The sequence below is a fragment of the Cetorhinus maximus genome, chromosome 20 (assembly GCF_964194155.1).
Source record: "Cetorhinus maximus chromosome 20, sCetMax3.hap1.1, whole genome shotgun sequence".
Lineage (NCBI taxonomy): Eukaryota > Metazoa > Chordata > Chondrichthyes > Lamniformes > Cetorhinidae > Cetorhinus > Cetorhinus maximus.
The window spans coordinates 63,845,725-63,863,763 of NC_135898.1; the positions used below are offsets into that span (position 1 = coordinate 63,845,725).

The 18,039-nt window shown below is 40.4% G+C and overlaps 1 protein-coding gene across 3 annotated transcripts in view; it reads right to left on the reverse strand.

Moving 5' to 3' along the window:
* Window positions 1-18,039, reverse strand: part of LOC144694436 (C-terminal-binding protein 2) — a 312,875-nt gene that overhangs the window by 276,611 nt on the left and 18,225 nt on the right. Inside the window, exon 1 of one of the 3 annotated variants that reach the window (XM_078564844.1) lies at window positions 12,563-12,582. The exons of the other annotated variants lie outside the window; for them this stretch is intronic. The gene's annotated coding sequence lies outside the window, so the exon portion shown is untranslated. Of the gene's footprint in view, window positions 1-12,562; window positions 12,583-18,039 lie in introns of those variants that run through there. 3 annotated transcript variants of the gene reach the window in all.

The following is an 18,039-nucleotide window of genomic DNA, read 5'->3' on the forward strand; positions in this document are numbered from 1 at the left end:
TTGTGTGGCACAAATGTTATTTGCCATTTGTATATTGTCCAGGTCTTGCTGCATTTGGACATGGACTGTATTTAAATGGCCAATATTTATCCCTCAATCAACAGCACAAAAAAAAATCTGGTCATTGCCATGTTGATGTTTGTGGGAGCTTGCTGTGTCCAAACTGGTTACTTCGCTTCCTACATTACAATAGTAACCACACTTCAAAAGTACTTCATTGGCTGTAAAGTACTTTGGAACATCTTGTGGACACGAAAGGTGTTAAATAAATGCAAGTCTGTCTTTCTTTCCAATTACTAGAACACAGTGGGACACCCCAGGTTAGCAGTAACACGTTATTTACAGGTCAACAGTCCATTCCAATGCTCTTGGGCCAGAATACTGTGCCAGGAACACAGGAGAATCAACACTGTCTCGCTATTATGCACGGCTTTTCTCCACTGCAAGAGAACACTTACAGCAGAGGTGGCAAGCAGCTCTTGTGTTATTTTTAACAAAACTAACCTCGACCTTCTAGTAAAAAAAATGATTAAAATGTAAACCCCACCTATGCCACGTCACTTGAGAGTTCATCCAAATCGACACAAGGGCACCAAAAATAACAATCAGAAAAAGCACCCGCGGCAATGTGCTGTCTCAAGGTCAAAGGGGATCACATTTTGTTTTCAGGGAGGCTCATGGAGTCCAATATTAGAAGTTATCCGTCAGTTTAATTGCATGAATATTACATCCACATGGTCAAACAATGCCTACAAGAGGGCAGTAAGGGAACCACATTGGATCTGTGGTGAAGGAGGCATCGGTTTCTACCTGTTCTCTCTGGCATCAGCACAATTATTTTTTTTGCTCCATGACTCATCTCCATAGGCTTGTTTTTGAAAATGCCAGAGCTTCAATGACAGTCGGTGACTGCAGCAAATTGTTCTGCAGGTGGAAGCGCTCAGCCTCAAATCCATTGCACCTTGTTGCTTTTCTTGCTTCTTAAACTATGTTTTATGAAATGAAATGGTGAGCTGAGCCATTGCTGGAGCTGACTGCTGGTGTGTTTTATACTGTTTTACAACTCTAATTGTACTTTAATCACCCTGACCTGGGTCCTGCAGAGTTTGCAGTCTGTGTGGCCTGATTGGCATCCGTGTGTGTGTGTGTATAAGGATTCAAAGCTTCAGCTGTCAGCTCAAAGGAGGGGACACTTGAGCTAAAACTCACAGAAGTTCCCACAGTTTTTGTTTTTGATTCACATGATGATCTTTGCAAGCCATGAGTCAAAGCACAGGTTCATCGCCACTTATATAACTGCTCCATCATTTCTAACATTCTGCTCTGTGTTTTTAACACCCTTATTCACAGTACTGCTTACTACACAGCTCAGCATGTGAAACTTTGCGGTGTTCAAAATTGTCAGTGTTTGAACTATTCCAAATACTTGTCAATTGTTATAATCTCTACAGCAGATCTCAGAGAAGGCTATATATCACTCTGTTGTAGCAATCCCTTGGTAACATTCAAGAATCAATTGTGCTGCTGAAATTAGACACATGCCATTACAGTACACACTTCAGTAAATATCTATTCCTCCTTGGTTTTCCAGTAGTCAACATTTTGTTTAAAGCAGGATTTGCTGCTTCATTTTGTTTTGATGTCCAAAGTTCCAGCTGTGGTTAAATAGAGAGTGATCTAGCACAATAACAAAAGGAATTCTCTGTCCTGCTAGCTCAGGATTACAGCAAAAGTTATTTCTTATTGTACAGCGCACTGTCACCTTAATGTTTTAATGGGATGAATTAATTGTAACCAGGTACCAGGAAGAGCATCAGTTTTCTAATTCCCTGTACCTCAGTCCAAATGGTGGTTGTGTATCTTTTGCAACAAAGCCTGCAATCGCCTTTGACCTTGAGGTGACACAATGCCACGAATGCTTTTTCTGATTGAAGTAGATACAGGGACATCAAAAATAACAATGAGCTCTCTCGTGAGGTAACCATGGGTGGGTTGAATGTTTTAGTCATTTTTCTGAAATGAAAGCTGGAGGTTAGCTCAGACACTGAACTGGCTAATGACTGTTAGGCCTCCCTCCCTGCCTCTGACAAAATTCCACGTTCTGTGTTCCAGGCTCTGATGCGACTGTAGGAAGTTCTATCGGTTTTCTTTGGTGCATATAATTTTTCAAATTCCAAGTCAAGCAGAACGAAAAAAAGCCTTGAGGCATTTGGATTCTGTTAAAGCCCTGGTCAAATTTCAGACATAAAATTCCCACTTCATTAAAACGAAGCTAAAGTCACTTTAACAGAGGCACCTCAGCAGCAGGACCAGCATTGAATACTGAACACTAAGATGGAAGCAAATTACTGCGGATGCTGGATTTAGCTGAAAGAACAAGTGCTGGAAAAACTCAGCAAGCCTGGCAGCATCTGTGGAAAGAGAAACAGAGTTAACGTTTCGAGTCCATATGACTCTTCTTCAGAGCTCTAAAGAAATCATACGGACTCGAAACATTAACTCTGTTTCTCTCTCCGCAGATGCTGCCAGACCTGCTGAGTTTTTCCGGCATTTTTTGTTTTATTATTGAATATTGAACAGTTGTGGGGAAGCTGCCACTCACTCTTTTCCTTCCACTCATGGCCCTTTTGCAAAATTAGTTTCTCCTTCCCGTCTTTTAGATCCCACTCTCTTCCAGGAATGCAGTTGTTCCCTGGACATACATGGGGGTAGACAGCCTGCTCTGCAGCATCAGTCCACATCACTATGAAGAGGCAGCCTTAGAGTTTCAGGAGAAAGGTTCAACCCGACTTGATCACTAATCCTTCCTTCGCCTATAGTACCTAACCTTTATAAAAAGGTGTATACAATTCTAGGGGTTATTTCCTCTGGTTACAGTAAACTCTAGCTTGTAAAATGAAGGGAACACACAAATCCTCTTAACAGAATGAATGGATATAGGCCACATGGACAGTTTAAACACAAAAAAACTGTATAAAAGAATAAAGCATTTACATCCACCCACTGTCACTAGTAAATGTTTACATTTTAATCAAATAGTATCGATAAATGAAACCAGCATCATTTAATGAAAACTGCAGTTTATTTCTTTTGCACAACCATCGCCCCCAACCCCCACCTTTCTGGTTAAACGTGGAGCTAGACACAAGTTTCTAGGAAAACAGTCATGACATTATACTTCTCTCGGTTTAATTATTTTAATTAAAAAAATGAAGATGAATCAATAGTCATATGAAAAAGTGAGTAGAATGGGAATGTGGCACATTAATGATAATCTTTAATAATGCTGTTTGTGTCAAATCATTTCAAGCAATACTTGTAAAACTGTTTGATGGCAAATAAAATGTTTTCCTAAAAATGCAAATGTGAATTTTTGTAAGAAAATACCTATTAAAACTGATCACACCAGCTTGCATTTCTTTGGCATGAAATATTTTCCCACCTTAATGTACAGGCAAGCCATGGGAGAGAATGAGGAGAGGGAAATAAAAGCTTGATTGGAAAGACGGATTTTAAGGAAGGTTTTAAGAAGGGCGGAGAGAGAAGAAAACAGGGGAGCTTATGGGGGCAGGAGCTCCAGAGAATAAGGCTAAAGTGGCTGAAGGCTCTGCCACCAAAGCTGGGGAAAAGGGAAACACTTTATGCAGTGAGTGAGTTGGCGGGGATTAGTATTGTTCACTGCAAGACAGTTGTGAACATTCACACCTAATTCTTTTACAAGGTGGTGAATTCTCCCGAAAAATGCTGTGCCCACATGTAAACCAGATGTTACTCCATTCTTGATGAGCCATTTAGCACAAAATATTACACAAAATGTAAAGTGCAGAACAGGCCGTATGACCCAAGGTCCATGCCAGTGTTTCTGCTCCAAACAATTCCCCCCCACCTCCCCTAACTTCATCTAACCCTATCAACATATCCTTTTCTATTCCTTTCGCTCTCAAATGTTTATCTAGCTTTCCCTTACATGTATCTACACTGTTTGCCTGAATAACTTGATGCGGTAGGTAACTCCACATCCAAGTCAATCTCTGGGAAAACAGGCTTCTCCTCTGCACACAATGACTAGATGAACAAGAGATAAAAACAAAAAACTACTGCGGATGCTGGAAATCCAAAACAAAAACAGAAATACCTGGAAAAACTCAGCAGGTCTGGCAGCACCGGCGGAGAAGAAAAGAATTGACGTTTCGAGTCCTCATGACCCTTCCGCAGAACTGAGTAAATATTTCACCCCTCTCCTAACTTTACTCAGTTCCGCGGAAGGGTCATGAGGACTCGAAACGTCAACTCTTTTCTTCTCCGCCGATGCTGCCAGACCTGCTGAGTTTTTCCAAGTAATTCTGTTTTTGGACTAGATGAACAAACTTTCTGAGATTTATACTGGTTAAGTGTTATTGGCCGAGCTATTTTTTGTTCTGCCATTTCTTCAGGAAATATAAATTTTAAAACCGCATATTCCTACCTTTTATTTTGACCTGCAAGTAAGTGAAAACAAATTTTTTAGCTCCTATTTTTTGTGGTTCTGGTGTCTGAACAGTCAGACTTTCTCTGGGACGTTAAATATGGCAGCAGAGCTGGTCAAATGAAACAAAACTGATTTTGATTTCAATTTGATTATTTTAGATTTGCATACTCAATACGTGAACAGAACTCCACAAGTTTCCAGCCTAGTTACATGATTACACAGTTCGAGGGGTTTGAAAAAAAAATTGCCTTTTCTGGCAATTTAACATAAAAATTAATAATCTATGCCACACATGTTAACAGTAACAGTGAATACTGGATACATCAAGTGCTAGTCAAGATGTTCAGCTTCCCAATTTGCTCGGATATTAATGAACAGCCTCTTAATCCCATCTACTGGTATAGAAGCTCATTAATAAGAGATAACCTCCATAGTATTCCAAGTGAAGGAGGACACAAGGTGGCACTGCATTAGGGAGTTAATGTCAGTTTGACTCCACAGAATACCAACAATGCAGGACTCAAAATAGCACAATAAACGGCTACTCAACTAAAAGTAAACATTGCTAACCCTGCGGTCGCTAGCATGTATAACTCAGAATCATCAGTGATGCAGCCTTAATCTGCATATTTCAAATCACTAAATGCAATAATTTGTATACATAATAAGTGATTACAGTACAAAACTAATTAATTGGCTCTCAAGCATGTGTGGACTTAAAAAGGTGCTATATAAATGTCACTATTTTCTTCCTAAGTCAAAAAAAGCCATGAAAAATTCCAATGAATGCTGTTGAAAATTTGACTTAACATTTCACTTGCCAACTTCAGACTGATTAGAGATGAGGATTTGACCATCTACTTGTGCAGATTTTGCTAATTGGTAAGAGCATAAGAGCTAAGGAACTGTATAGACAGCATCCTGAGCAGTTTCTGTCACTGACACGAAGAAGAAACATTCAAGCTTAGGAGGCAGTACAGAAAAGAGCAACAAAAATAGATATATAAATTAATTTTGGTGCAAGCATTGCTGGCAAAGCCAGCATTTATTGCCCATCCTCAAGAAGGCAGTGGTGAGCCTTCTCCTTGAATCGCTACAGTCCACATGGGGAAGGGGCTCCCACAATGTTGTCAAGTAGTAAGTTCCAGGATTTTGACCCAGCAACAATGAAGGAATAGTGATATATCTCCAACCCAGATGGTGCGCAACATAAAGGTGATGGCGTTCCGCTGTACCTGATGCCTTTGTCCTTCTATGGTGGGGGAGTGTCGTGAGTTTTGGAGGTGATGACGAAGATCAAACTAATCCCTCTGGTCAGGGATTAGTTGACCAGATGAGGGGGGAGTGAATTAGCTCCCCTCTATTCAGCCTCTGCAGCTGGTCACAATAAAGGTTTAAGATTCTTTTAAACTAGGATATGCCTTTTCTGAATCCAAATGTATCTCACTATTTAAGCTGTGAGCAATGAGGAGCCAATCAAACGAGGTTTTCTTGAGTCAAAGAAAGAGCAAATTTATTAACCACTAAACCCCAGAAAGTATAATAAAAATGCAAAGACAGACAAGCACAGCTATCAGAAATAAGAGAAGTTAGAGTCCATTAAAATGTCCTTTGATTGTCCTTGAGGCATAGATTGTTAAATGTTACAGCCGAATTGGATTAGCTGGTTTCGTTGATGCGGTCAGATATAGAAGATATTGCAACTCTTACGAGACCTGGTAGATTTCTAAAGTTGTCTTCCAAACCGGTTAATACACATGTTCCAAAAGAGAGAGCGAGAGCTTTTCAGTCGGTCTCTTCTGCTGAAGTCTTTCTTGCAATCTCTCTCCAGTGGCTGCAGACTGACTGTTATACTTAACCCATTGTATACTTCCAAGGGGTTTTGGTCTGTGGCAGCCATTTTTTCAATATCCAGCTCTTTGCATTTTAATGTCTCTTCCATTGAGTTTCAATGGATCTTCTAGAGAGTATCTGTCTTCACACTACCCTGAGGGCGTCCTTGCATTTTTAAGTAGTTTGTTCTGTCTCATTTCAAATTGCAAAAATTCCAGACGGTTGAAAGTTGAAAAATATTTCTTTCAAAAGTAAAAGGGGGATTACTTTGTTCTAAAGGAGGGGCTGCAGAAATTTGGGCTCATCAGCTTGAACCATAGTCGTCTGGAGTGCAGAGATCATTGAACCTGCTCTTCCAGCTCTATTTTAGAGCATTCGAAATCTAATTCTAATTCCCCACACTCTCTCTCCAAAAACCTGAATGAATTACTTCATCAATGACCATCCTTCCATCATAGGGTCAGAAGTGGGGATGTTTGTTGATGATTGCACAATGCTTAGCACCATTCACGGCTCCTCAGATGCTGAAACAGTCTATGCTAATATGCAGCAAGACCTGGACAGCATTCAGGGCTGATTAGTAATTAACATTCATGCCACACAAGTGCCACACAATGACCAAATCCAACGAGAGAGATCTAACCATCTCCCCTTGACATTCAATGTCTTTACCATCACCAAATTCCCCCACCATCAACATTCTAGGGGGTTAGTATTGACCAAAAACTGAACTTAATCAGCCATAAATGCTGCCAGCACTGAAACCCCCATTATTTGGTGTTATTGCTGAATGTCCCATTGGAGCCATGAAAGTGGCTGGAAATAGAAGTTTCTCCAGGAATTCTTTTTAAAGCTTCAGACAACTGTTCCAAAAGCGTATTTCTTTCTGGGGATCTAACCCCAGTCAAGACCAGCAATCCAACAATTTGAAAGCAAGCACTGGATTCGGGATCTCCAAATAGAATTTCTGCAATCGGCTATATAACCTGTCAAATTCCTGATATATTCCTCTATGGAATAACTATCCATCTTTCTAAATTTATTAAAGTCTGACCATGCCTCATATACATTCAACAGGTCATCTTTCTTATAAATTTGTCCATAAATTTTAAAGAGATTATTCAAACCTTCCTCAGTGTCCAAATGATGAACCTCTAGCTCCAAAAATACTTTGCACCTGAACCTGCTTCCGTTGGGAAGCAAAAGTGCCAAGGCCAAGACTTGCTGTTTCTTTAGTAAGGATGTAACCCATATCCATTTCATTCTCCCATTGGTCATAAGGTTCAGCTCCACAAAACAATGGTGGAGAATCAAACCCTGGCACTTTACATTTGGTTTCAGCCATTCTTCTGCAGACCAACTCCAATTGCAACTCTAAGATAAAAGCAAAAAACTGCAGATGCTGGAAATCCAAAACAAAAATAAAAATACCTGGAAAAACTCGGCAGGTCTGGCAGCATCTGCAGAGAGGAACACAAATTGTTCCTCTATACAGATGCTGCCAGACCTGCTGAGTTTTTCCAGGTATTTTTATTTTTGTTTCCAATTACAACCTTCTGTTTGAAAATAAGTCTTGGCTTCCAATCTTCAATTTTAGGCCAGCCATTCTTCACTACCAATGTTAACAGGATCCAAGTCAAAAACCAAGACACAGAACTTTTCTTTACTAAGAGTGTTTTTTGACTTTGTTCAGTCTCATACCTTTCCTCCAATCCCCAGTGTCTCAGTTGTCCTCTATTTATACTCTTTCGAGTTATCAACAGTCACAGATTGCAACTCTTTCGAGTACAATCACAGTTCTTGGTTTTCCGGGAGTGGGACATGAATCCACAACCCTCTGATTCAAAGGCGAGGGTGCTATGAACTGAGCCACAGCTGACACCTCTTGTCCTCTATTTATGTGATCAAAGTATTTAATTAAACAATGCCCTTCACCTGTGTATCTTAGCAATATAAATAATATAATTAACATATTATAAACAAGGATTTTCTGTCTCAAACATTTCCTGTGCCGAAGCATTCCATTTTTCAAGAACTCCGTATAAAGAACATTTTCCTAACCCCTCTCTCTTTCAGTGATGATTTTAAATTGATGATCCTTTGTCACTCACATCCCAACAAGTGGAAATGGTCTTTCTCTATTCGCTCTATCAAATCTCTTCATATTTAAAAACTTTATAAAAATCTGCTCTTAGCCTTCTCGTCTGTGCTGAAAATAATCTTGATGTCTCAGGTCTCTCTTTGTAAATTTAGTTCCCATCCACGGTCAACAACATAAAAACAGGAGGACATGAGGATTAGAAGCAGGAGTAGGCCATTCAGCCCTTCAAGCCTGCACTGCCATTCAATAAGATCATGACTGATCTTCTACCTCAATTCCACCATCCCTCAGTACTCCCATATCCCTTAGCTCTTTTAGTACCCAAAAATGTATTGATCTCGATCATAAATATGGTCAACAACTAAGCATCCACAGTCAATTGTAACTTTGGCAATGTGGTACATTCACCAGTTTCAATAACCCAATCATAACACAGCCAATGGCAGCATAAGTCCACTTTTTCAGGAGTCTCCCAAACTGCAACTGAAACAATCGCCTCCTCCGACATACTAAATACACTGAGCTAATTGCACAGAAATGCTGGTCTCCGTGTAGCTAAGCAGCCCCTGACAGAGCTACACCGACCTACAGCAGACTGAAATGTGACAACAGGAGAGTGGCGCAGGAGAAGCCATTTTAATGTTGCTTTCCCAAAACCCAACTCATGGGTTGGCTAAAACATGAGGATTGTCTGGTGCTGTACGTCCACGACCAGTTAGCTTGTTTTAAGAATTATGTATCCCCTACGTCCTCTGCATTCTTGAACCTTCTGCCCTAAGGAATATCATGTTTTGGGGCTGAAAACTGCACTATATTATTCACATTCTTCAGTGTTATGATGATAGTTTCAATCGTGCCCTTCAATCATTTGACTGTGACCAATTTCCCCTATTTCCCCTTTCAATTCTGCATGAGTTTCCCTTGACTGGCTTTGAATAAGCCTTTAACAAGAAAAATACTTTTTTTTGGTTTGACAATTTCTACGAACACGTTTTGAAGTGGGAGGAAGAATCACATTTACCCTGTAATAACCCTTCATAGTCTTGAATCCCTCTGTTACACTTCAATCTTCTCAGCTACAAAGAAAAAGCCTCAACTTCTCAAATTTCTCTTCATAATTAACTCTTTATTTCTTTTAAAATCCCATAGTAAATCCTTGCTGTACCCTTTCCATTGCTTTTATATCCTTTCTATTATGGAATGTCCAAAATTGTACACAATGCATCAGTGAAGTCAATGTCACCCTCTTATTTCTCTACCTTAGGCCTCTAGACACAAAGGTGGATTCAATAGTACAAACAGAGATAGTCCCTGACTGCTCTCTATTGGGCCATACCTCTGATTATTAATGCTTTTGTCAGAAAGAACATTCAGATGAAAATATAGCCCTAACAGAGCAGTACCTCTGTATTGTATCTGCATTTGTTCAAATAGAGTTAAAATATGCCCATAATCTCTTATTTTCAGAATGCTAATGCTCCTAGACCCTGACAAGCACTGGCTGCAATAAGGGAGTGTGAAATATTTCCACAACTGGACTGATAGAGAAAAACAAAGGCAAGTCAATTACAGGAAGTGCCACCATAGGAAATGCTTAAAACATCTCAAATCTCCCATCATCAGTGTATTTATAATAATCAGTTTAAAAGTTTGTGCTTTAGCTTTTCTGAAGTTCTTTTTGACACAGAACACAGAATTTTGTTGAATTTCATGCTAATACTTGATTTTTCTTTGAATAAAATAAGACTCACTCTTCAAGATATTTGAACCTCTATAACACATGGCACATGGAACAGAGCGGGCAGGGAGTGTTTCCCTGCTTCTAAAATTGTTGCTCTGAGGGCAGACACGAGGAAATGTGAGGAAGGTCCAGAGTGAACTTCTTCAAATTGTCCTCCAACCCTGATTGGAAGCTGAAGCCACTTGCTAGGCTGTGTCCGCATGACAATTCTATACGTCGACTATCTTAGTTATAACCCAAAATTGCACCAATTCATGATACAGCCACTCCAGCCTCTGCTGAGTTACAACAGCAGTCAAGATATTGATGAATCAGGGCCAAGAAGTAGAAGATTGAAAGGAAACTTGAGGAAGAGAAGTCACTATTGAGGCAAAAAGTTGGCTTGAGCCATCATATAGGTTTTGTAACATCTATCAGATCAGAAACATAAGGCAGCTTTTGAGTGAGTTTCAAATATTAACATTCTAATATTAAAATTATGGAAACAAGTTTACATTTTCATGACCAAGAAGTGTGTTAGTATCCTCACAACTCAGCCCACCCAGGTGGTACAAACCATTAATGTCCCGAAGCACACAATTTTAATGTGATGCAATATTTTTTATTTTTTTTTTTGTAAAAATATTACTTTATTCATAAAATATCTTCAATCACATTGTTGCGACCTTGGACTACCTAGCCAAGGTCAAAGCTGACCTGTTGTTTCTGCAGGAGTGTGCGATACCGCACCTCAGCTCCTACAGGCAATGGAATATGATTATCTGCTAGTAATTACACAACCAGCTGATTACTTTAGTCTGAGTGCTGTGGAAACATTGTGGACAAGAGAAGATGCCCATATTTAATCTACACTATCTTGAATTGCCAGAGCAGTTAATGGTATCGTAATATGGTCTGAACATAATTAAACCATAACTGCAGTTTCCTATTTTAGTGCAATCTAAAAGGGACATTAGATTTATCTACTTAGAATGGTGTAATCTTGTTCCTTCAGCTGATAAGACCTCTGAATGGCCAGCACAAATTAACTAATCATCCCACAATCCAAACATCATCATCCACATCCAAATCCACTGATGAACTAATTAACCTCTAACCTTTAATAATATAATTAAGTCAACAAGGCATATAAAGATAGCTTGTCCAGTTTCAAATTACTGCCGTTCATAAACAACACATATGGCAAATAAAATTAATATTGAACGGACAAAGAGTAGTTAATGGGACCTATTGGGTTCACCTCCAGTTAACATACAACCTTTCAGTCTAATTAAGCGGTTACATCCTGATCAACGTGACAGCCGTTTTAGTTATTGTAACTTATTTACCATTATCAGTAACCCATCATTCTAGGCAACCAGATGACTAAAACAGCAGCCAAATTCCTCAGAATCAACAGTTCTCTAAAAGGACCTTCACTACAGATATACTGAGAAGCTACTGTTTACTGCTTAAACTTGAGCCACTAGTAAAAGAGGTCGCCACTATAAGTGAAAGACCCACCTACACAAACAGGAAAAGGATTATTAGAAATTCTACAATCTTATACATCTCCTGTCATTTCAGTTAATACATTGTCAGAAATTACTGTATGAAACATCTTGAGAGTTACAGGGCAAAACAAGAAAGAAAGAAACAAGGGTACTAACATTTGAAAAGTTCACCAAAGTGCGAGATCAAATGATATTACAATGAATGAATATTTTGTTAATCTGTATTTTTGAAAAAATTTGAATAAATGGGTACAAGTCAGATAAACAACTAAGGCAATCCAGTGTTACCATACCAACTGTAAGAAAGAGCCTTTAAAATTGTTAGTCTTTAACTCCAAAGTGTTACTTGACAGAATAAACTACATATATGTTTTTTCCTTCAAACTTTGAAGTCTGGCTCTCACTGTATTTTTAACTGGTTGGCACATTACAAGTTACGTAACAAGGACGGAATAGAACAGTTTATAATTAGTTTTTCAGTGACAGTGCACTATGGAAAGACCAGAGATAAAGGGACATTTTTTAATACTCAATTTATATCTTGCAATAGTTCAGAGGTAAATTTACAGTTTAATGCTCATGGCACAGAGCTCTGCACGATGGAAGTGTTTAACAGGAATTCACACAGAGGTCAGCAATTCAAATTGAGGCTCGTGTAATTTTCCATCCAAACATTTTAACGATTGGAAATTATACGGGTTGCAAATTTGACATGCTGAATTCTTCTCCCAAATTCTTGATACTTGCTCTGCACTAAGAGTGCCAAATATAAAACACCTTCATCTTCAAGAAAATTTACCTTGGAAGTTCATTGTACAGGCTTTTAACTACACCATTCAGAGACAAGCAGCAGGAGTACAAATATAGGTTAACTTATCATGCTGTAGCCCCTAAAAATTATATCCTTGTAGCCTGCACAAACTTACATCAGCACATGCAGACTTTATGTTCGTTCAACATCAGCAGGTATCAAATTCTCGTATACCACTCACTCCGAGTTGGAGTCATAGCGAATTCATGCGAGAAGATAAACACCATTTTCAAAGGAAATGAAAAAAAGAAATTCATGCACTTGTGTATATGTTGGACTGATAACGAAAGATGAATTGGGGACAATGCTGGAATTCCCCACTGGTTATTAGGCTGTGATACACAGTTTGTGGATTCACATACAGTATACATAGGCTCAAAAGCTTAGCACTGCATCAACAACTGTATTCACCCTCATCGCATCACTTGGGACATTTTATGATGTTAAACGCATTATATAAATGCAAATTATTATTAATTACCCTAAGTGTATATTTTTATTATTTGCCCTAAATTTCTTTGATACTACGATCAATGAACTTGTGACCAGTGTTAAGAATGTAATCAATATCCGCAGTTTATACAGTTCATGTTTCCACCCACATCTCTGTGCACTTAGCTTACTTGACCGAGAGGATGTGTCAGGATGTGCCTGGCTCCAAACCTCAGTAAATACTGTTCTACAGCCTGCTATTAGTAGGCGTGAGAATGTAGCCTGTGGTGACTGTCCTTTCCAATCTTCTCCCTTTGCTAGGAAGAATCTCCGTTCAGTGCCTACCAACAGCAGCACAGCAGAAAATCACAGACACACATAGAAACAGAAACATAGAAACTAGGAGCAGGAGTAGGCCATTCAGCCCTTCGAGTCTGCTCCGCCATTCATTATGGTCATGGCTGATCATCCAACGCAATAGCCTGCTCCCGCTTTCTCTCCATATCCTTTGATCCCTTCCACTCCAGGAGCTGTATCTAACTCCTTCTTGAAAACAAACAATGTTTTGGCCTCAACTACTTTCTGTGGTAGCGAATTCCACAGGCTTACAGGGAGAGGAAGACAGACAGAGATGAAGAGAGGCAGAGTAACAGAGAGATAGTGAGAGATTGCAATGCAGAGAAAAACAGGGAAACCGTGAGGAATAGAGATAAAGTCAGATTGATAGTAAGTGTCAGGAGAGCCTGGGACACTTTCGAAGCAGGGGAAGGGGTTTAAAGTGGAGGAGTGTCTCTTCCCCATCTTTAAAAGACAATCCACACTGACATGGACAGAGGATGGGCTCGTGGACAGAAAACAGAGTCAGAATAAAGAGGTCATTTTCAGCTTGGCAAAATGGTACTAGTGGGCTGCCCCATGAATCACAGCTAAAGCTGCAGCTATTTACAATCGACATCAATGGCTGAGATAAAGGGAACAAGTGGGGTGTTTCCAGGTTTGCTGACAATACTTTAGGTGGGAAAGAAAGACCAAAGAGGTTGCATTAGGGGATATGGGCAGGTTCACTGAGTGGGTAAGAAAGTTGAAGATGGAATATCATGTGGAAAAATGTGATTCTCTTTGGGAGGAAGAATAGAACAACAGAATCTTTTTGAAATGGTGAGAAGCTATTAAACGTTGTTGTCCAGAGGGATTTGGCAGTTCTTGTACACAAATCACAAAAAAGTTAACCTGCTGGTGCAGCCAACAAGTAGGAAGGCAAATGGTGAGTTGTTTTTTATTGCCAGGGAATTGGGGCACAAGAGGAAGTCTTGCTCCGATGATACAGGGATTTGGGGAGAAGGAATTTAAAATGACTGACTGATGTTTGTGGATTTTTTTCTACAGATTCCCAAAGAGAGAGAGAGAGAAACAAGGGGAAGACACAAGGCAGAGAAAATGGTGGAAGGGACAGAGACACAGATCGAGAGCGGTACCAAGAAACAGAGAGTGAAAGACTGATATTAGTCATAGCACAGGGGAAGCGGAGGATTTCATTTAATACCTCAACCCTGTTCTGACATTCAATGAGATCTTGGCTGCCTCTGTAATCTAACTCTCAATCACTTTACACTTTTGGCTAACAAAAATCTATCAACCTCACTTTTAAACATGAACAAGTGACTTAGCATCAGTTAGCAGGGAGATGGAGGGATGTGATAAGTCCCTGGACCACTAATCCTGAGGACCAGGCTAATGCTCTGGGGACACTGGTTCCATTCCCACCACAGAATCCCACATTCAATTCATAAAAACTGGATTTGAAAGCTCCGCTCACATTCTCATCTAGGAATTCTGTGGTGCCAATCAACTATTAGCGTGTCAGTAAAATAAACGAGCTATTAGCGTGTCAGTAAAATAAACAAAGTAAAATAACAGCTAAAAATAAACTACCAGAAATTTGCCTTTCTGAGAACTCAGGAAACAATTTTTCCAAAGGCTGAAGGGTTAACACACTTACCACAGTTAGAGAAGTTGGTTTATGAAGATAAATTAGTAAACTGGACAAAAGAGGAAGCAACATACTCAAAATCAACTAGTCTGGGCCTGAATTTTCCCAGCCCCATGGAGACAGAGTTGGTGGTTGGGGAGGAGGCTGGCAGCAGGAAAATCTGGGGGATGGGATGGGGGGGCAGCAGTCTTGGTATGGCTCCCTGATGCATTCCCTCCTCCAGGGGATTTTCCTAGGAGCAGGTGGGTAACTGGGTTGGCTGTCCGCTCCATGGATGCAGGGAGCCAATTAGTCTAATTAAGGCCCACTTGGGGCCATTTTGAGCTGGTGCCAGTGTTCTACCAAAGTCAGAGCAATATCCACCTGCCTCCACCTCCCAGTCTGTGCCCAGAGGCCGCCAGCTTAATCAAGGACCTCCCACAGTCAGGCCAGAGGGCCATCGCTCCACGTCCAATTACAGGACTGCAAGGATGAAAGACCATGGTCCCATTCGTGGATAAGCCTACGGAGGGGTTTCCCCTGCAGCCCAATGGCAAAACTGGCTTCGGCCGCTTTACTTTATGCAGGCAGCCTCGCGCTCATCTTCCTGTCTCTCCTGTGTCAATGGTTGGTTTATTATGCTAGTAAAGATACAGAGGTGATGGGCATTGTTTGATTAAGGACTGAGAGCACTTCTAAAGAGGGATGACGCCTGGCCAAGACAGCCATTAACAGGTCCAGGCAGGGGGCAGTTGAGGGGGCCATTCAGCCGGCTGTCTGACTCTCTTCCGTGGCTACGTTTGTGCCCAGTTGTCCCTAGAGAGGAAGCACGCGCTGTCCACTGAGCCTTCCTTGACTGGTGGGCACCGCAGCGGCTGGGGTGCTCCATCAACCCCCATAACAACATTTTAATTTGATTAGATAAATTTCCTTTAAGATTTTGTCTTTTGTTTCAGTGTCCCTTTAAGGAGCTATCACTTTAAGTTCACTTGTTAATTTGGTTAATTAGCCCACTTTATTTTACTGGTTCATCAAAAGAGTATAAAGAGGGTGACCAGGCAGCAGGCGGTTGAGGAGGTCGTTTGGCCCCACTGCCTGTCCCTTTTCTGCGGCTATGTTCACACCCAGGTGGCCCTGGAAAGGGAACATGCAGTATCCACCGGTACACTCGAGGCTTACCACGACCAGTAGGTGTCGCAGGGGCTGGAGCGCCCTGGAAATGACATTCTAATTTAATTTAAGTTTCCATTGAAGGTTTTGTTTTTAGTTACATGCCCCTTTGGGGCCGTTGATTTTTTAATGAGTTTGTTTAATTGATATGCTCCAAAGAGCGTAAAGAGGGATGGCTGGAACACTGGGTTGGTAGTTAGGAGGCAGAGATCTATAATTTTGCTTCCCGTGAATAAAACTACTCAAGGAAAATATCTGTGTCTTGTTTCGCCATCTGGCTTGGATCCATATAATTTCCTGGTTGGACTGTCAGTTTGACATCACTGCCAGCCCTCTGATTGGGCCAGCAGCAGGAAACCAGCTATCCTTAATAGGACATTGAGCGCAGAGGCAGCAAATGGTCGTCTCTTAGAAGGTTTTACTGGCCGGAGCACTGAGGACATGGGCGGGCTCGGGACCCACATATGTGCCAGATGCCAGGAACCCAATGCCCACTAGAAAAATCCAGCTGTAAAAACCTGCTTCTTTGTTTAAAACAGTTCCCCTTCACTATCTGATACCTGTTACATATTATTCTTGGAAATTTGAGTTTGGTGTCTACAATAAGCTACTAAACATGTCATCATAATGATGGCCAGACACTACACTTTGCCCGCTGACCAACACTGCCTCCCAATCCACCAATGGCTTTAATTTAAAGTTTTCATCTTTGTGTTCAAATCCACCAATGGGCTCACCCTCCCTATCTTTATAAGCTCCTCCAGGCCTACAGCCCTCAGAAAACTCTGCATTCCTCCAACTCTGGCATCCTGTTGCACCTTCCTCACTCAGTTCACCTGACATACATTCCTTAAACAATCCAGGCTGTACTCAATGCAATTCCTTCCCTAGATCCCTCACTCCTCCTCTTAGATCCTCTTTAAAACCTACCTCTTTGACCAAGCTGTTAAGTCACCTCTTCTAATAGCTTGGTTCATTATCAATATTTTGTCTGCTTACACCGTTTGGAAGATGCCCCTACATTAAAGGCACGTGGTTACTGATGGACATTTTCCATTCACCTCTTGCAATGCTGAGTGCCTTTGCAAAAAAAAACTTCTAAAACTAGTGAGTTGGCATGAGCTTTATAAAGTTATGTGCAAAGAGCATGGCAAAGCAGCAGATGTGCAGTCATGCTTAACAGGAGCTCAGATACAGTACAATGTAAAATTTTTGCATGTTAATGTTTGAAGTTGTTACATTTACATAAACAGCCCATGTGTAAAAATGACTCCAATAATAAATAACAACCTGTATACTACACTGTAATTCAGTGGAATTATGAACACTTCCTTGCTGCCAGCAATTTTAGGGAAATATTAACTCTCAAGTGAACTCCAGAATAAGTCAGTTCCTGTTAAATGCACAAACTGTTTGCACAAAAATCGGTCTCACTTATCAGCAGTGTTGGCGTCACACTTTCCAAACCGAGTTAACTTTTATTCACTCATGGTCAAATATTTGGTAAACTCCGGTTAATATATATAAACATTAACTAATCATTTTGTTTCAGATGTTTACACGGTTTTCCAGGGTGTGTAGTTACTGTTTTCTGCAGCGATTATATGTAACACGATTGTCCCAATCATCTAGATGTGTGGTGTACTTCAGGGACAAAAAGCCTTCCTCAGAATCACGATTCACCCCCACTAGTCCTGCTGAACTTTTTGTACTCTCAATGATTAAGCTGATCACAGGAAAAGGTGAAAAATGGAATATGAATTACAAGAAGAATTTTCTGTTGCGCAATTTCTCTTTTCAATTCTTATCTTTTCAAACTCTTCAATTTTTATGAAAGATTCTCCAAATTGTCAAATTTCATTGTATTAATTCCAAAACTTGCAGTGACTTATTGTAGAATTGTTGGAAGCTCTTATCAGGGCTTGCATCTGTAGGCTCTGATCAATAAAATCCCAATGTCTAACGATCCCTTGAAAATGCTTTTTTCCTATTTAAAATCGGCGAAACTACAATACTCATTC